Source organism: Neophocaena asiaeorientalis, unplaced genomic scaffold, assembly GCF_003031525.2.
Source record: "Neophocaena asiaeorientalis asiaeorientalis breed wild unplaced genomic scaffold, Neophocaena_asiaeorientalis_V1.1 scaffold39, whole genome shotgun sequence".
Lineage (NCBI taxonomy): Eukaryota > Metazoa > Chordata > Mammalia > Artiodactyla > Phocoenidae > Neophocaena > Neophocaena asiaeorientalis.
The window spans coordinates 5,239,921-5,258,212 of NW_020175670.1; the positions used below are offsets into that span (position 1 = coordinate 5,239,921).

The 18,292-nt window shown below is 40.3% G+C and overlaps 1 protein-coding gene across 12 annotated transcripts in view; it reads left to right on the forward strand.

The window, feature by feature from the left end:
- APBB2 (amyloid beta precursor protein binding family B member 2) overlaps positions 1 to 18,292 on the forward strand; it is a 369,238-nt gene that overhangs the window by 59,298 nt on the left and 291,648 nt on the right. For 9 of the 12 annotated variants that reach the window (XM_024731651.1, XM_024731661.1, XM_024731662.1 and 6 more), the window contains one exon: positions 9,008 to 9,164. The exons of the other annotated variants lie outside the window; for them this stretch is intronic. The gene's annotated coding sequence lies outside the window, so the exon portion shown is untranslated. The remainder of the gene's footprint in view (positions 1 to 9,007; positions 9,165 to 18,292) is intronic. 12 annotated transcript variants of the gene reach the window in all.

The following is an 18,292-nucleotide window of genomic DNA, read 5'->3' on the forward strand; positions in this document are numbered from 1 at the left end:
CAAGATACAAACTTCCAGTTACAAGAAACATAAGTTCTGGGTAGATAATGTACAGCATGGTGACTATAATTAATAAAACTGTATTGTATATTTGAAAGTTGCTAAGAGAGTAGATAGTCAAAGTTCTCATCATAAGGAAAGAACTGTAACTATGTGAGGTAATTGATGTTAATTAAACTTACTGTGGTAATCATTTTGCAATATATACATAGATCAGATTATGTTGTACACTTTAATACAATGTTGTATGTCAATTATACCTCAATAAAGGGTGTGTGTGTACAAGGGCAACATAAATCTAGGTGTTTGGTTGTTACTGGAAAAAAATTAACCAGGCAGATTAGGGGAAAAAAGCAAGAACAAAATCTAAGGGAAAAAATTATAACTGTTGACATAAAAACTCAATAAATTAGATTGGCAACAGCTAAAGAAGCAATTCATGACCTAGGGAAAAAGATTTGAAGAAAATAACCAGAATGTAACATAGAAATAAAAAGAAAAACGTGAAGGTGTGTTTGAAGACTATAAAGCCTATGATGAGATCTGTTCAGAGTCCCAGAAAGATGATAGAGGAAATAGAGGGAAGTAATATTTGAGAATCTAGTGTACAAATAATTTCCAGAGAGAGTTCATAAAGAACATAAATGACCGGTGTTCCTTAAATCTTAGTAATTTATGGACAAGATAAGGGGGGAAGCACAGCATATACCAATAGGATAAACAAAGAGAAATCCACATCTAGACATAGGAAAACTTAAATACACCAAAATAAGAAAGATGATTTTAAGCATACCCAGAAAAGAAAGATTGTTAATCAAGGGAATAATAGACTGACAGCTGAGTTCTCAGCAATAATGGAAGCTGGAAAAATATTTTCAAAATGCTAAAAGAAAATACAATTGGTTGTATATCAGCAAAACTGTCATTCAAGAAAAAGGCAAAATATGCTTTCCAAAAAAATTAAACCTTACCACAGCCGACCTTTACTAAGAAACTTCGTAAAGGATGTGCTTCATGGAGAAGAAAGTGATTCCAGAAGGAAAGTCTGAAATGCGAAAAGGAATGATAAAGAAATTGGTAAACTTGTAGATAAATCTCATTAAAATTAAATTTAGTTCCTCAGTCATATTAGCCAAATTTCAAGGCACATGTGGATAGTGACTACTATATTGAACAACACAAATATGGCACATTTCCATCATCGAAGAAAGTTCTGTTGGATAGCTCTGTTGTAGAATAATGGAAGGGAAATACACTAAGATAATCTCTGCGGTTCATTGATTTAAGTTGCCACTGTTGATAAGAGCCACCATTATACTACGTATATAAGATTTTAAGAAAAACATTGCCAAAAATGTTTAAGATGCCGTTTTTGTAAGGCACATCTCCATATTACCTGTGTGAAAATGGAAGAAATGTACCTCTTAGAATGGATGCAATATGGAGTTAGAGCATGAATGAACCAGGAATTGAGATCCAAGTAGGTTGGACATAGAATAGTCAAGAGAGAGAAAGCATGGTGTGTACTTGGCATAGAGCGTGTCTCAATAAATGTTTGATGAATGAATGGGTGATGTATCGGATGGGCGTCTTCAGACTTTCCTGGTAGCTGGACTTGGCATCGTGGTCGAAGTCACCCAGAAAGTTTGTATGAAGTGTGAGGAGAGTCAGGATGAAGCCATGGTGAACATCATTGATGTTCTAGTGGTCATATAGAAAGGAGCCTAAGAAGGAGCCCGAGAAGGAACTTTCAGAGAGGTGGGGAAGAACCAGAGAGAACTCAGGCCACCTGAGAACAAAGGGTTAGGAGGTGAGATGCTGCAGGGGCTCTGTTAAGACAAGACGTGTATTCCTGAATAAGCATCAGCCTGCCCTATGTGATAGGAGAAGCACTGAGAATCACAAAGGCATCAGTGATTATTTCCGCCAGAGCATCCGAGAAGGCTTCATGAAGGAGGTCATGTTTGGGCTGGGCCTCAAAGGACGAGTAATTGGCACATCAGAGCGGTAGGCTGAGACGGTCTAGGCAGGTGGAGTAATACTAACAACAGCGTGAAATTGTGAGAAGGTGTGAAGCCCTTGGCAGTAACTCCTAATGAGGCCGACTTCACTGTGTCCAGCTTTTTTCTAGGTAAAGGGCTAATGTTGGTGAAGGAGCATGTGTTCCCTAAGATGAGAAGCATACTTCTACTGATCTTAAGTTGGAATGGAAGGCAGTTAAAATAACTGCATACCTGACCAGACACCTCCCTAATGCTCTGAGTAGACCGCACGTTATCTATGATTTTCCCAACATTATCTCAGGTTATACAGTTTATTACTACTGAATTTGGGGATTTAAGTTCTGTATTAATGCCTATGGTATATCATTAAGACGATTAATCATATGGCATCCTTAGACTACAGAGTGGGAAACAGATTTAGCTTGCTACAGTTCACCAGGTCAGAGAGCTAAGAAAATATGCAGCAGATAAGACTTGGGCAAAAATCCCAGATTCTTGATTTAAAAGCTGTGTAACATCAGTCAAGTTATTTGACCGCTTCATGCTTCAAGTTTCCCCATTTAAAAATAGGCATCATAATAGTTCCTACTTCAGGATGGATGTGACGGTTAACAGAAAGAACTTAGCAAAACAGTTATTCATTATGATAATAAAAACATTCCAGTACTTCTTTCAATAAGGAAATACACTGTATCAGTGGTTCCCAGCTGTGGGAATGATGTGCACCCGCATCATTTGGGGCCAGTTAGAGAAATAAAGATTCGTGAACACTACCCCAGACCTAGTACATCAGAGCACCTGGGCTTTGGACTTTGGATTTTTTGGTAGGAACTCCAGGTTTAGGAACCCTTGCTCTTGGGCTGAGTAGCATTTTGGTCATTTTTTTACCTGCATGTTTACATTCTTCTTTGCTCTACAGTATTTTGAACATTGGCTCTTGGTATGTGTTGAGTATGTGAGCTTTCAGGTTTTTAATCCAAGAGATCATTGTGTGACTCTTCACTCCTGTACCTTCCTTTCTCTTTCGCCTCCTTTCCTCATCTACCTCCCCATCATCCCATATTGAATTTTTAGACAGTTGGGTTGACTTATCTCCTGGACAGCCTAGTTCTCAGCACCTCCCCCCGCCAATCTCTTTTAAATAGATTTTATTTTATTTTTATTTTTGTGTGTGTGTGTGTGGTACGCGGGCCTCTCACTGTTGTGGCCTCTCCTGCCGTGGAGCACAGGCTCCGGACGCGCAGGCTCAGCGGCCATGGCTCACGGGCCCAGCCGCTCCACGGCATGTGGGATCTTCCCGGACTGGGGCACGAACCCGTGTCCTCTGCATCGGCAGGCGGACTCTCAACCACTGCGCCACCAGGGAAGCCCTAAATAGATTTTTAAAAGAAACTTTGTGAAGGCAGACATTTGGCATGTTAACATTGAACTTCAGGTTACACTAAAATTAATAATTCAACTTTTTTTATCCTTTGAAAAAAATGACTACAGGAAATGCTTCTAAAATAACTTATATTCCCCCTGTTAAAACTGAGGTTGTGTTTGGATAGATTCCAGCATCTGTTCTTTTTCCTTGGGAGGGGGGTAAGATGTGGGAGTGTTCTCCATGCCAAAATACACAAATTTAATCCCTCAGACCTAAGAGTGCCTTTCATATGATGGCAGTCATTTGGTATATTGTAAAATGTAGCCTGAGAGATTTAAGAAATAAAGTATTTACTGTATTTAGATCAATTAGAATATTCCTCTTAACTTTTGTGTGTGGATATTTTGGTGAAAAAAAAAAGCATTGTATTGCAGCAGAAGTAACCTTGCTAGTTAAATCTGTTTAGTTCATGTATTTTGCATTTCATTTGGATGAGGAAACGTCAGCTTCATTAGGGCAAAAATTTTGTTCAATGCTAACCCCCCAGCGCCTAGAATAGCGCTTGGCACATAGTGAGTGTTTAATAAAACTGTACAAAGTGAATGAGGTAATAATTAACCAACCCAAACTAAAAACCACATCTACCACTTCTCACTGAGAAATTTCGTCAAGGGCTTGTGAAGGTAACAATACCTGAAATTTGTCTGGTATTCAGATTAGAGGCTGTCTGCATGTTTCCATGGCCCCCTGTGCCTCTCAAATCACACTGAGTCCCTTCACTTAGGTCCTTGCAGGAAGGGACTGGGTCTCATGTTCATGGTTGTATCCACAGTGCTGTATCTGGCAGCTTTGTAGTTTCTTAAGTAAATATTTATTGAATGAGTACATAAAGCTTAAAAAATTGCTGTAATGCCTTTATATTTGGTTTCATTGGTTGACAATCCCATGAAGCTGGCTGTTTTACAAATGATGGAACTAAGGTTAAAGAGTGTAAATTAGTTATTCCAGAAAGCCTTGGGTCATAAGTAGCAGAGCTGGGACCACAACCTCTATGTCTGCTGATTTCTTTGTCCCTTGTTCTTTCCGGATCAGCCTTTAAAACATTAGAAAGCATAAATTCCTTCCCCACCTCCCCCAACTGTTGAAACCCCCTTTACTTGAGAGCACGACACGGGACATTACTAGGTGAAACCTTTTCCATATTGTCGTCATGTCTCCACAAACTTTGTTGGGTGGCAGTTTTGCTTACTTATAATAGATTCTTTTCAGTTTCTGGTGATGGGTAATTTAAAACAAACCCAGCCCTGTCCCAAACATTTTAAGACGTGAAATTATCAGTACTTTCAATCTAAGATTTTAAAATCACATTTCCAGTGCCATGAGAGGAATGTTCTCTGACATATTCTTGCCTGATCATTTTGAGAGAGAAATTTCAGAGGTATTGAATTGGCTTGGCTGATATTTCTAGAATCAGGCTCAAGAAGGAGAAACTTTCCCTTTGACGTTAAAATAGGAAAAAAGAAAAAATGCTGGCCATCCGTTTAAGATTCTCGGATGGTGGCAGTGTCTGGGGGTACGTTTTGCCAAAGGCATTCACTGAAGCTAAAGAACGAAACAACACACAGCCAAGGTTCCAAGTAAGAAAGGATTTCAAAATCAATGCATCTGATCTAATTCTAATTTGTTTAGTCTCTATTGAGAAAGATAATTTGTTGACTTCAGCAAGATTATAGCCAAATTGATTGGCAGGTCAGAGTTTATTCTACCAGACTGCTAAATTTAAACTTCTGCCATTACCTTACAAATGACTTTAAAGAGTTCCTTGAACAATACTCACCACCAAGCTTTGATTTCACTGTGAAATAGCAACAAGAATCTGATTCCTTTTGCCATCTGTGGACATTAACCTTTAGCATCCGATCTGAGGCACAGAAAAGAATGAATAAACTGTCGATATTGTCTTTCCTTCAGGATCCAGCTGTGGAAAGAGATGGTGGGGACTTTAGGAGCAGTTTGGGGTAGAAAAAATTCGTGTTTTCTTTTTCGAGGGTGCCTGACTCCTGAGATGAGGCGGGACGGAGCCATTGTATTGGTCCTGGCACTCACAAAGGGAGCTCACGTCATCCCTGGATGTGGCTTTTTTATTAGTGGCTTCACAGTTCCTGCCTTTGTGGCCCTGCTGCACAGTAGGCAAGGGGTGACGGAGGGAACTCAGTGAAGGCTTTTCAGGGAGTGTTTCTGAGTTTGTCACTGCCATCTGTCCTCTCGTCTCCCTTGCTCGTCAGGCTGTTCACATTTTGTGGGACTTGTATATTTCTGACTGGTGTGGCATGGACGCTGTAGGTAAACGCTGAGAAAGAAGTGGAGGTGAGCAGTGTTCCTGTACATCACTTAGAGGAAGAGAGAAAAGTCCTGCTCATCCCCAAGCTTGTAGCAGGCGTTAAGATAAGAAGCATTAGGATTATTTTATTTTAGTTTTTAGTGACTCTCTTCTTTTCTTTTCCTTTCTTTCCTTTTTTCTTTTTTTCCTCCCTCCCTCCCTCCCTTTCTTTTTTTTCTTTTAACAATATTTTATTGAAGTATAACTGACCTATGAAACTGTTAGTTCCAGGTACACAACATAGTGATTCACTGTTTCTGTACTTTACAAAATGATCCCCACTCTGTTTCTTACTTTTTGAAATCAGTAATATCTCTCCCCTAAAACTTGAGTTGTTTTAGAAGGAAGAGTCTCAGACTTGATGCCTGGTCATTTAGTAGATCATTTACTTCCAACATTGGGGCGAGCATGCATCCCTCCTCTCTCTTACAGGTGGCTCACAGGTGCCAGTGTCATTTTCTCTTGTTGAAAACCTCTTGTCCTGCTTTGAGCAGTGGGACTGTGCTGTCATCAGCAGGGCAAGTACTGGGACCAAAAAGCTTTCAGTGTGACAGGCGGTTTCTGTTCAAGACACCTGCTGCCCAAGCACACTGCAACCATTGTTTCTCCGATGGAACGGGTTCTGGGCAGAGCCTCATCTATTTTAGGCAGCCTTTGAGTCTCTGGTTATTTTCCTGCATGCATTTCATTTTTGATGGAATAAATTTCTGTCTCGTTCTACTGGTTTTGCTGATTATGAATTTAACATGTGCTGGTGGTTCATACGAACTTGTATTTCGAGGAGTGCATGCTGAGATGTTGTAGTGGCGGAAAGAGCACTTGGTCACAGTGGAGCCAGGCGATCTGGACTCTCATCCCTGCCCCACCAGCTGTGTGGCCTTGGGAGAGACATTTGACCTCTCTGGGTGACAGTGTCCTCATTTGTAAACTGAGGAGGTTGGCTTCTTAGAATGATGGACTGCCAAGTACCCTAGTGTTAAGATTCTACCATTGTGTTTTGTGTTTTCTGAGGTGCTAGGAGTATCAGTTGTGGAGTGTGGCAGTGTTCACTAAGGGCTCTGCCCCTGTGAAATCATAAGTAACACCAGGAGGCCCTCTTTTTTTTTTTTTTTTGTGGTATGCGGGCCTCTCACTGTTGTGGCCTCTCCCGTTGTGGAGCACAGGCTCCAGACGCACAGGCTCAGTGGCCATGGCTCACGGGCCCAGCCGCTCCGCGACATGTAGGATCTTCCTGGACCGGGGCACGAACCTGTGTCCCCTGCATCGGCAGGCGGACTCTTAACCACTGCGCCACCAGGGAAGCCCTGGGAGGCACTCTTTTTAATTAAGTGACAGTTGTATGGCATGGCTAGTGATAGAGAAGTTTGGATGCATTAGTTAAGGGAGAGGGATAACTCTGGGTCTTCTTGTTTCTTTGTGACAAGTTTGCAAAATAACAAGATTTCTTGTTTCTGGAAAAGTAGTCGTTCAGCCCTGGGGGTGTTATTGGACACTCGGGTTTTGAACTTATAAATGAAGAATTACAGAGTGCAGATAAATGAAGACTTTTAAATTTTAGCTCTTACTGTTCAGATAAGAGGAAACCTACAGATCAGGCTAATATAGTATATCGATTTCCCATTTCTGATTTGCATTCCCATACTGTTTAATAAGAAAAACCTTGGGGCTTCCCTGGTGGCGCAGTGGTTGAGAGTCCGCCTGCTGGTGCAGGGGACACGGGTTCGTGCCCCGGTCCGGGAAGATCCCACATGCCGTGGAGCAGCTGGGCCCGTGAGCCATGGCCGCTGAGCCTGCACATCCGGAGCCTGTGCTCCGCAACGGGAGAGGCCACAACAGTGAGAGGCCCGCGAACCGCAAAAAATAAAAAAAAGTAAGAAAAACCTTATTTAAAAATATTCTAATTCTACAAGCAATATGTATTAATTGTAGAAAACTTGGAAAATACTGAGCTGTAAACACAAATATTTCTAATTCCATGACCAAGAAATAGCTATTATTGTTCATAATTTGGAGTCTTTAGATTGTATACACTCAGTTTGTAGAACAAAACTGGGATTATACCACAGGTACATAACTTGATATCTTGCTTTTTTCCTGCCATGTTCCTTTCAAAATGATTTTTGTGACAGAGGTTCAAATGAAGGTGGAGATTAATGTAATATTATGCTTGGCACACCTGTGACGGGGTCTGCTTTGACTTAACAGAAATAGAATTGTGGACCTAGTATCTGAAAATAACATATGTCTCATTCCCTCTTGAACAGGCTTTCAATATGTGGTATATATTGATGTCATAACTATTGCTATAATTAACAAAGACTTCTTAAGCTATTCTTAATTGTTCACTAATTGCTTTTATAGGGCTCCCTCATTTGAGTTTTCTGTTTCTAAATCGCTAGCTGCAGTATCCATGAACTTAAGTTATTTTAACAGTTTTTCTGAATGCCTTGATTCTTCAAGCTGAAGCATAGTAGCTGGTGTGGGCCAGGCCACAGGTTTGGCATGAAGTAGTATAGTTAAGTGATTCCTTTTGCCTGAATATATTATACATTTGATAATATTTATGATTCACTTGAATATTGATTTTCATATATCATTTTCCTGTATTAGGAAATGAAAGATGATTAATTTCCCCTTTGGATTATTTAGCCTATAAAATTTTCTGTTACACCGTTCACTTTGCCTTGAAAATACATTCTAAATCCTGAACCACGTTGGAATTTTTTATGACCTTTCCCTTATGTGTCTTTTGGTAGTGCCCTTTGAAGTCCTGAAATGTTTTTGTATTTGACTGAGATTAAATCTGGGTTTCATTTTACTTTTTTAAACATATTGAGCAAGTTAATTTTCTGTTCGGGTTCCTAAGGGGAATGATTCCAGCCCTCTGTGTCCCAAGAATCCAGACTGAGCCTTGCCAGAACATTCCTGTGGTTTTCCACAGGGCAGATGAGTGTGTTCATGAAATTTTAGTGTAGCTCGTGTTTTCTGTGGTTAATTAAAACATCTGGCTTTTAAATTTTCCGCAAACAGAGCATAAGTGTTTGGCCAGACCTTTTCAGTAATGATTAAATACTTCAATCCTCCCCTCAGAATAGCCCAAACTTGTCTTTAGGACACCTTATAAACTGTCGTCTCTGTTCATTAATGATCTTAAACGTTTGGAAGATGCTGGGGATTAGCTTGCCAAACATACACTCCTGAGAGAGAGAGTTTGTGACTGTGAATCCCTCTAATGGCTTCCGGCCTTCGCCCCTCCAGGTCGGAGCTGCCGTGGGGTGAGCAGCTGCTGTCCGTAGCCAAGCATGCTGTGGTCGGCTCTGCCCAGCCGTGGAACAGAAACATTTGCTGGATGGAAAATCCATAAAAGAAAGCTCCTGTGAAAGCCTGAGACAGACGATAACTTAAGCAAAATCAGGTTGGTATAAGATAAGAGAGGCTGGGTAAAATGGACTGGGTCAGATGGGGAAGGTGGTGTTCATTCCACGGAGTGTTTTTGAGACAGTCCCAAATAAACATTCCCAGTTATTTGAGAGATGCCTAGCATTGTACAGATGGCAGGTATAGCCTGACAGACTTCGGTGTACAGTGTATTGTGTGGTCTTCCTTTCTTTCCCTTCCTTGTTCCTCTCCTCTGTCCCATCCTCTCTCTCAGAAAATAGAGGAGGATCTTAAGCTTAAGCAAACGTGTAAGAAGCCACAGCCAGAGGTCACCCATGATCACTCCATGATCTTGGCTTTATTTTGGAGAGAAAGCCGTGTCCTCGAGAAAGCCTGGACTTGTACTTTCAGAGACTTGCCCTCATTTGTGTTTCCACGCTAAGAAGGGTAGACTGTGAAGACTTGCCAAATTTTTGAGGGAGAGGGGTTCTTCTGTGTGTGTGCTCCTTCGGTTTGCTTGGCAAGTTTTTACTTACTTTTATCTCCCCCCAAACGAAAGCTAGCAACGCATTCATTTTCAGCAGTGTGTGCACTTGCCATTAAGATACATAGGATGGAGGAGAAGAAATGTCCTGAAAATAATTGGAGTGTGACTAAATGCCACATAGCCTCACTGTGGACCAGGAGAAGGAAACTGCATAAACAACCTCACATGTGGCAGTAAGGTGGGAAAGAATTCATTCTGAGAAAGAATATCATACAGGGACAGGCACTGCAAACACTTTCTGTTGAATATTCGGTGGTTAACTGAGCATTACACGTAATAAGCAGTGGATAAATACTCAGCAAAAGGGAGGGAGTCGGCGGTCCTAAGAGCCTGTGAAGTAGTGAAGTCTCTTGGCTTTGCCCACCCAGCATCCCTTTCCTCCTCCTTTCAATAAATCACCTGGATTTCCCCTGGGCTGTCAGTCACCCTTGCTTTGTTCTCAGCCCATATAGTTAGAGGAGGTGACTCCACGGCCTCTTTCATGGGCATATGACATCAGCTTGGCTAGTCAGGGTCACAAGGGTCCGTTATGGAGTTACGAAACCGTTGCAAAAAGGCTTTTTCCTTTCTGTGGGTTTGTTAAGCCGGAGCTACTAGTGACCCTCTTTTCTACCACGTAGGGAAAACCTTTCTGAGAATGAAGTCAACACAGAGGAAATCAGAGCAGGGAGATGGAGGAAAAGGAATGGGGATGAGGGGGACACATGCACACATACACCTACCCTACACCCACAACTTATGGCCCTGGATTCAGCAGCCCCTAAAGCCAGCAACTCCAGTTTCACTCTCCAGGCAGGTTAGCTATTTAGTTTGAATTAGGTGACCATCGCTTACATCTGAAAACATCCTTCCAGGTAGGAGGTCTTAGCATGAAATGACTGTGGCATAGTCCCTGTCCTTGGGCTTTGCAGTGCTAAGCCAGATCAGTATTAGGTTAGCTGACCCACAGTGTGAAAAATGTATCACTAGAGGTAAGAACTACTTTCTGTGGGAGTAGAAGAGATGGGGAATTAGGAATTCTGCTGGCTTGGGGAGAGACCAGCACAGAGAGCTGTTATTTAACAAAGGAGAAACAGGAACATTTTTAGAACTGTATGTAATTCAATTACTTGCCTTTTGAGTCTGAAAGAAAGGGAGGCTTTCCAGAGCGTATAGTTAATTGCAGATGAGGAAGATAATTTCAGAGCTTCGCCAGCAGTAGAGTCTCGGTATTTACTGTACACACAATTGTTTTGGGAGCAGCCAAATGAGAGGTTATCAGAAAGTTGTCCAGAGTTTATTTGAACACCACAGGGGAACAGCTGCTCTTCTCAACAAAACGTCAGTTGGCTTTCTGGTGTCAGCAGAATTCCGAGTGCTTCATGAACTTTAAAGATTTGTTTCTTCTTCTCCATATTAGGCTTTATGATTATTATTTTATTTTTTATAATTGACCTTGTTTGACTTTTAAAAAATTAATAGTCTTTATTTTGGGGAAGCAGTTTTAGGTTACAGAAAAATTGAGCAGAAAGTAGAGTTTCCATACCCATAGCCCTGAGTTTTCTCATAATATTATTAACGTCTTGCATTAGTGTGATGTATTTGTTAGTTGATTAGCCAATATTGATTTATTATTATTAACTAAAGTCCGTAGTCTACATTAGAGTTGACTGTGTTGTACGCTGTGGGCTTTGACAACCTGTCTTTTGAACCAGCCTTTCGATAGGGACCGTGTTGAATCTCCAGATCAAGTTGAGAAATATTGCTGTCTTACCAATGTTAAGAATTCTGATCCGTGAACATGGGGTGTGTTTCCATTGATTTAGGTCTTTTAAAGTTTCTTTCAACTGTGTTTTCGTTTTTTTTTTTTTAAACATCTTTATTGGAGTATAATTGCTTTAACAATGGTGTGTTAGTTTCTGCTTTATAACAAAGTGAATCAGTTACACATATACATATGTCCCCATATCTCTTCCCTCTTACATCTCCCTCCCTCCCACCCTCCCTATCCCACCCCTCTAGGTGGTCACAGAGCACCAAGCTGATCTCCCTGTGCTATGCGGCTGCTTCCCACTAGCTATCTACTTTACCTTTGGTAGTGTATATATGTCCATGCCACTCTCTCACTTTGTCCCAGTTCTCAGGGAACACAGCTTACACCTCCTTGTTAAATTTATTACAGTGTATTTTTTTTTGCTTTTTGATGCCTGTATAAATGGAATCATTTTTAAAATTTCACTTTCAGAGTGTATATACATTGTTAGTGTATAGAAATACAATTGTTTTTTGTATATTGCTCTTGTTTTCTTCTACCTTGTTGAACTTGTTTATCAGTACTAATAGTTTTTAAATTGTATATATGACTTCTTTAGGATTGTCTATATACCAGATTATGCAATCTGTGAATAGAGATAGTTTTATTTCTTGTCCAGTATGGATGTTAGTATCATTTTACAGTGATTTGAAAACTTTACTGTGACATGAGAACAAAGTAACATGTTATGGAAATTCTAATGAAATCATCCTGTTTTGTAGCTTTATGAAAAGGACAAAGGAGGGTATTTATGAAATTTATCCCCTTGTAATTGAGCTGGTAACTCAGTCAGTGAGCTTCTTAGCCATTCCTGTATCTTCTTTGGGGAAATATCTATTTGAATCCTTTGCATATTTTTATATTGGGTTATTTGTCTATAAGTCCCTTTTTGGATATATGATTTGCACATATTTTCTCCCGGTCTCTGGCTTGTCTTTTTGCTTTCTTAATGGTATCTTTTGAAGCTCAAACATTTAAAATTGTGATGAAGTTCAATTTATCATTTTTTTCTTCCGAAGCTTATGATTTTGATGTTTCTAAATACTCTTTGCCTAACCAAAAGTTGCTAAGATTTTCTCATATGTTTCTTTCAAAACTTTTGTTGTTTTAGCCCTTACATTTAGGTCTATGATCCATTTTCAGTTAAGTTTTGTGTATGGTGTAAGGTTCAGGTATATGTTATTTCTTTTTTCTCTTCTCCTCTTTTCTCTTCTCTTCTCCTCTTCTTTCTCTCTCTCTCTCTCTTTTTTCCATATGGATATCCAGTTGTTCCAGCACCATTTGCGGAAAAGATTATCCTTTACCTATTGATTTATTTTGGCACCTTTGTAGAAATTTATTTATTTAAAAAAAATTAATTAATTTAATTTGTGTTTGGCTGCGCACTGGCTTTCTCTAGTTGCGTCGAGTGGGGTCTACTTTTTTTTTTTTTTTTGCGGTACGCAGGCCTCTGACTGTTGTGGCCTCTCCCGATGGGCCGCACAGGCTCCGGACGTGCAGGCTCAGCGGCCATGACTCACGGGCCCAGCCGCTCCGTGGCATGTGGGATCTTCCTGGACTGGGGCACGAACCCGTGTCCCCTGCATTGGCAGGCGGATGCTCAACCACTGCGCCACCAGGGAAGCCTGGGTCTACTCTTCATGGTGATGCACGGGCTTCTGATTGCGGTGCTGTCTCTTGTTGCAGAGCGCAGGCTCTAGGTGCGCAGGCTTCAGTAGTTGTGGCACGTGGGCTCAGCAGTTGTGGCTCGCGGGCTCTATAGCGCAGGCTCAGTAGCTGTGGCGCATGGACTTAGTTGCTCCACGGCATGTGGGATCTTCCCAGACCAGGCCTCGAACCTGTGTTCCCTGCATTGGCAGCCAGATTCTTAACCACTGCGCCACCAGGGAAGTCCCTGTAGAAATTTAATTGACCATAAATGTAAGAGGTTTTTTTTTTCTCTCTCTTCCTTATGTCAGTACCACACTTCACTTAAGTTTTTGCAATGCAATTTTTCTATGAAAAAGGTTTGTTCAAGAATTGGACCTAAGCTGCAGTATAGCTCCCTTTAAAAAAAAAAAACAAAAACTACTGTACCTTTGCTACTTTTCATCTCCGTTCCTGTTTGAGTCACTCTGTTAAAAGTATTAGTCTCTGGTTATTTCTCTTTGGGATAACAGTGGAAATCTGAAGTCGTAGGAGAGAATGCAAATCAGTCTAGATGCATTTTCTAGATTATTTTATTTCCAAAAAATACTTTGTTTTTCATAAAAGTGGTAAGCTTTTTTATGCCCATTATCCATTTGTATAAAACAGAGTAAATTAAATTTTTTTCATTACCTCTGTCTTAATCATTACCAATAATTACTGGCTGAAAGATTTATACATTTGGTATATTATTTCAAGAATTTCTAGTATTTTCATTAATGGTTATATGAATTGGGTCTTTTATACAGGAAAAGGTAAATTTCACAAAACAGTTATTTTGCCAGATGGAAACTCTATGAATTGAAATGTCTTGGGTTTTGGGATTATAGTATGGTTTTACGTTTTCTGAAAATTGGACATTTTTTGTAATATAATTAAAATGCTAGCTACATTTTTATATCTACCTGTGCTGTTTTTGCCTTTGTGTTGGTATGGTTCTCAATAGACTGCTGTGGAGACATTAAAGTAATTATGTTAGAAACACCAAGACTGCAAATTTATATCTCTTCTTTAGTTATAACTGTGAAAATTGTGAATGCATAGAGATTAAAAAGGAAAAGTCAGTGCTTTATTGTGATGTTTGGATTCCAGTTGGCCTTTTTTTTTGTTTTCTAGTAAAGTTACAATTTTGTTTGGGGAATGACTTTTATTTTTAATGTGAAAAAAATATAAATTTAGTCTTGGTGAAATTCAGAGACATTTCTCTTCTCTGGCATCTAGCTAAAAGCTGACTTCTGCTATTGGACTTTAATCAGATATTAAAATCACATGATTAGATTTAGAACATGTTTTCTGCTGTTGCATTAGTGGGTCAAGCCATGCCTCCCTGTTCCTGGAGGGGTCAGTTCTCCAGGATGGCTTATCTGCTTCCTGCTCTTTCTTGTAATCTTCTCATTTCCACCTGGGTAGAGCTGACGTGTTTTGTTACCTGGCCCCTTTGCTTTCCTTGCAGTCCTCTGGCTGATAATGTCACTTCATAAAAATGCACCCATGGGCAACATGGAATTACTCTTTTTATTTTCATTTAAAAGAAAAAGCAGTAGGTAAGCTTTCATTTATTTCTCTAGGATGTGGGTATCATGAATTTTTTAACCCAGTCACTCCTTTCTGTCCTTTCTTTCTCTTTGGTGCCCTTTTAAACATCTTTGTGACCTATTTGCAGAATGATGAATGACCTTATGAGGAGTGTAGTACAATGTTCTAGGAGGATACGGTCCTATTGGTCTTGTTTTTCTTAGGGAGCTGAAACATACTAGGGCTGGGTGAGGGTAACTTCTTAACTGCCCTTTATTCTGAGTAGAGCCTTGTGTTGACTGAAGTTAGGGGTTCGGAATGGCTGAGCCGTTGCAATTTGAGTTGTGATACAATTACATTTTGTGAAGGCTCCTGCCTATTTATTATCATTTGGTCGCAGAATCAGATCAACTTGGTCACATTCGGTGAGCCTGATGCAAGAATAAAGAGCATGTCCGGAACTTGCTTTCGTTAGGAGAAACCACATTCTTGTGTAAACCTCTAATGAGGTTGTTTATGATAAATATATGTACTGTATTACTAGAATTTGGAATATTACATCTTTTGACTTTTTATTTGTCTTTATATTTTTTATGTTACATAATCTGTGAGGTATTAGATTTCCTTTAAAAGCCTTCAAAGATAACATACTCCAGGGACATGTAGTCAGTTTATTTTAGTGTAATTTCTGATATAAGAACAAGCAGTAGTTTCTCAGTCCCACAGTGACCTGTAATGAATAAAACATTTCGTTTGATTATACTGTCCGAATAAGACCTATAGTATTCATGACACGATAACTGTTCAGAATTTCTGAAGTTTCCAAATTGATTACTGTCTGCTGAGATAAGAATTCATCTTCATTTATAAGTAAAAATAAGTCTATTGGATGTTTTTACGTAGACAGTATCCAAGCCAGTCATTTATTTAGAAAATGAATATCAACATCAGTCTAGCTTACATTAGGAAATTGCTCTGGGCAATTTGCTAGTGTGCCCTTCTTAAGAATGAAAAAATTAGTTTTTCCTGCATTCTTCATGCTGCTGAGGCCCTTTGAAGACAGAATTTAGAATCTTAGTAACTCCTCTGTGCTTGGTTTCATAAGGGTGGTTTTCTTGACAACTTTAGGTTGTAAATAGTTTGTGAGTGCTGTGGCTCCTTTCTGGTGTCTGGTTAAAGCTTGACAGTGGCCGTGCCTGGGAAAGTAGGAGGGTAACTAGTGGCTTTACCAAAGACTTATCTCAGAAATAGAAAGTCTGCAGTTCCAACCAAGACTTCAGGTCCTCGATGATTCTAAAATTGGATTAAAAATGACCACTGACCTTGAGGAGGCATTCATTTATGAGTGTTAAGAGATGCTGAGTTAATTTTACTTGGTTCAGTGCAATTCAGTTAAATTCCAAATGAACTTGTTAACGGTATTAACAAAGTCTACTTCGGTAGTTGCTGGAGGGAACAAAATGAAGTATCCTGGAGGAGAGATAGCCAGAATACAAGCCCTTCTGGGAGAGGTAACATTTTATTGAGCTTGTCCGGTGTGCTAAGTAAGGACTTAACACTTTCTCGGCTTCTGATGGGTTGGGACAGGGGTGGGGAGAACCCTCACAACTATCCTATGAGAGAGACAGTATTATCTGTTTTGTAGATAAAGAAGCTCAGGAGCTGAGAGATCAAATGGTTTTATCCAAGTTTCACATCTTGGATAAATTTTTTTTTTTTTTTTTTGCGGTATGCGGCCCTGTTGTGGCCTCTCCTGTTGTGGAGCACAGGCTCTGGACGCGCAGGCTCAGTGGCCATGGCTCATGGGCCCAGCCGCTCCACGGCATGTGGGATCTTACCGGACTGGGGCACGAACCCGCATCCCCTGTATCGGCAGGCGGACTCTCAACCACTGCGCCACCAGGGAAGCCCTGGATAAATTTAATTTAAATCTAAACTTTTTTTAGATTTAAATTTGGATCTAAATTTGAATCTAATTTAAATTTGAATCTAAACTTTTTTTTTCTCAAACCTCATGCTATACCTGTGTAAATAAAAGCACAGCCTCTCAAGTGGTTGGCCTGTAGAAAACGCTGTATCTCTTTATATATCTTTCATCATTATTATAACTAATGAGATAATAAAGGCCCAAAGTACTGTATGAATAGGATGCTTTGGAATTTCCAAGTAGAAAGAGGTTAATTTGGATGTAGATTAATCTGGAGAAGTGGCATTTTGCTATTTTTGATAAATGAATAGGAGGTAGGAGGTTGTAAGTGGATGGGGGTTTTCAAGGCTTTTTACCTGAGGAAAACACCTAATCAGACCCTCAGAGGTGGAAATAAAAATGCATGGCATGTTTGGGAGTCTGTCCACGATCTTACAGCCAAGGTATGTGGCCCAGCCATGCACTCTGTCAGCTTGCTGTGAGTTACCTGGAGGTATCTGGTTACTGAGGGAATCAGACCCTCCCAAGCAGCTACTTAGAGAAGGAAGGAAGAAGGTCAGCCTTGGACTTCCCTGACTGTCCCCGACCCTGATTCTACAATTGTTGTCTGGGGGGCTTTGAGCTTCTTTGCACTGCCTGCCTTGGGGGCCCCCATGGTATTTGACAGTGGGGAGGGACCAAGGCGTTCAACTCTATGACCGTTTCAGTGTTTTCCCTTGGTCGTATTCGTAGTTGAGCACTGCTGTGGTGTAAATGAATGTGTCCCCTCCTCAAATTCACATGGTGAAATCCTAACCCCCCAAAGATGATGGTATGAGGAGGTGGTGACTTTGGGAGGTGCTTAAGTCATGACGGTGGAGCCCTCGTGAATGGGATTACTGCCTTATAAAAGAGGCTCCAGAGAGATCCTGGCTCCTTCTGCCATGTGAGGAAACAGCGAGAACACCAGCTATGAATCAGGAGAAGGGCCCTCACCAGAAGGTGACTGTGCTAGCACCGCGATCTTGGATGTCCAGCTTCCAGAACTGTGAGAAATCATCTTCTGTTGCTTATAAACCACCCGGTCTCTGATATTCTGTCATAGCATCCCGAATGGACTAGGATAAACACCAAGCAGATGATAATCTCCCCTTTCCCCCACCCTGTTCCTGCAGTTTTGTCTTAGACAAAGAATATAGAAAAAAGTAAAAGGTCAGCTACGCAGAACCCTTTATGAAGCTGTGATTGCCAGCCTCCAGCTTTGATATGTGATGCTTCTGGTTTGGTTCGTAGAGTCTGTGTTGTCTAGAAGAGCTTGACTTGTTCTGTGATGGGTTGGTTGTCTGGCAGTTTTGTGATGCAGTCTGAGACAAAGCAGGTCTGTCTTGATACTTATATTACATGCAGAAAAGGGACTGCTGTTTGAGATTGAATTATAAAGTAGATGCCACTGGAGAGCAATTTCTCTATATAGTTTAAAATTTTAAATCACCAGCAATTTCATAAATAGGTTCACTTACAACTATGCCAAGATATTTATACAAGGTATATTATATTACAGCATATTTGTAAAGAATGAAAGCTCTATAAGTGTGCTGATTTGGAGTTACATTATTTTTATATATACATACACATATACAACTTGCATGTGTCTATATAAAATGAAAAAATGTTTTGCAGAATCATGTGACTACCATTCCCTTTTGTATAAATGTTTTA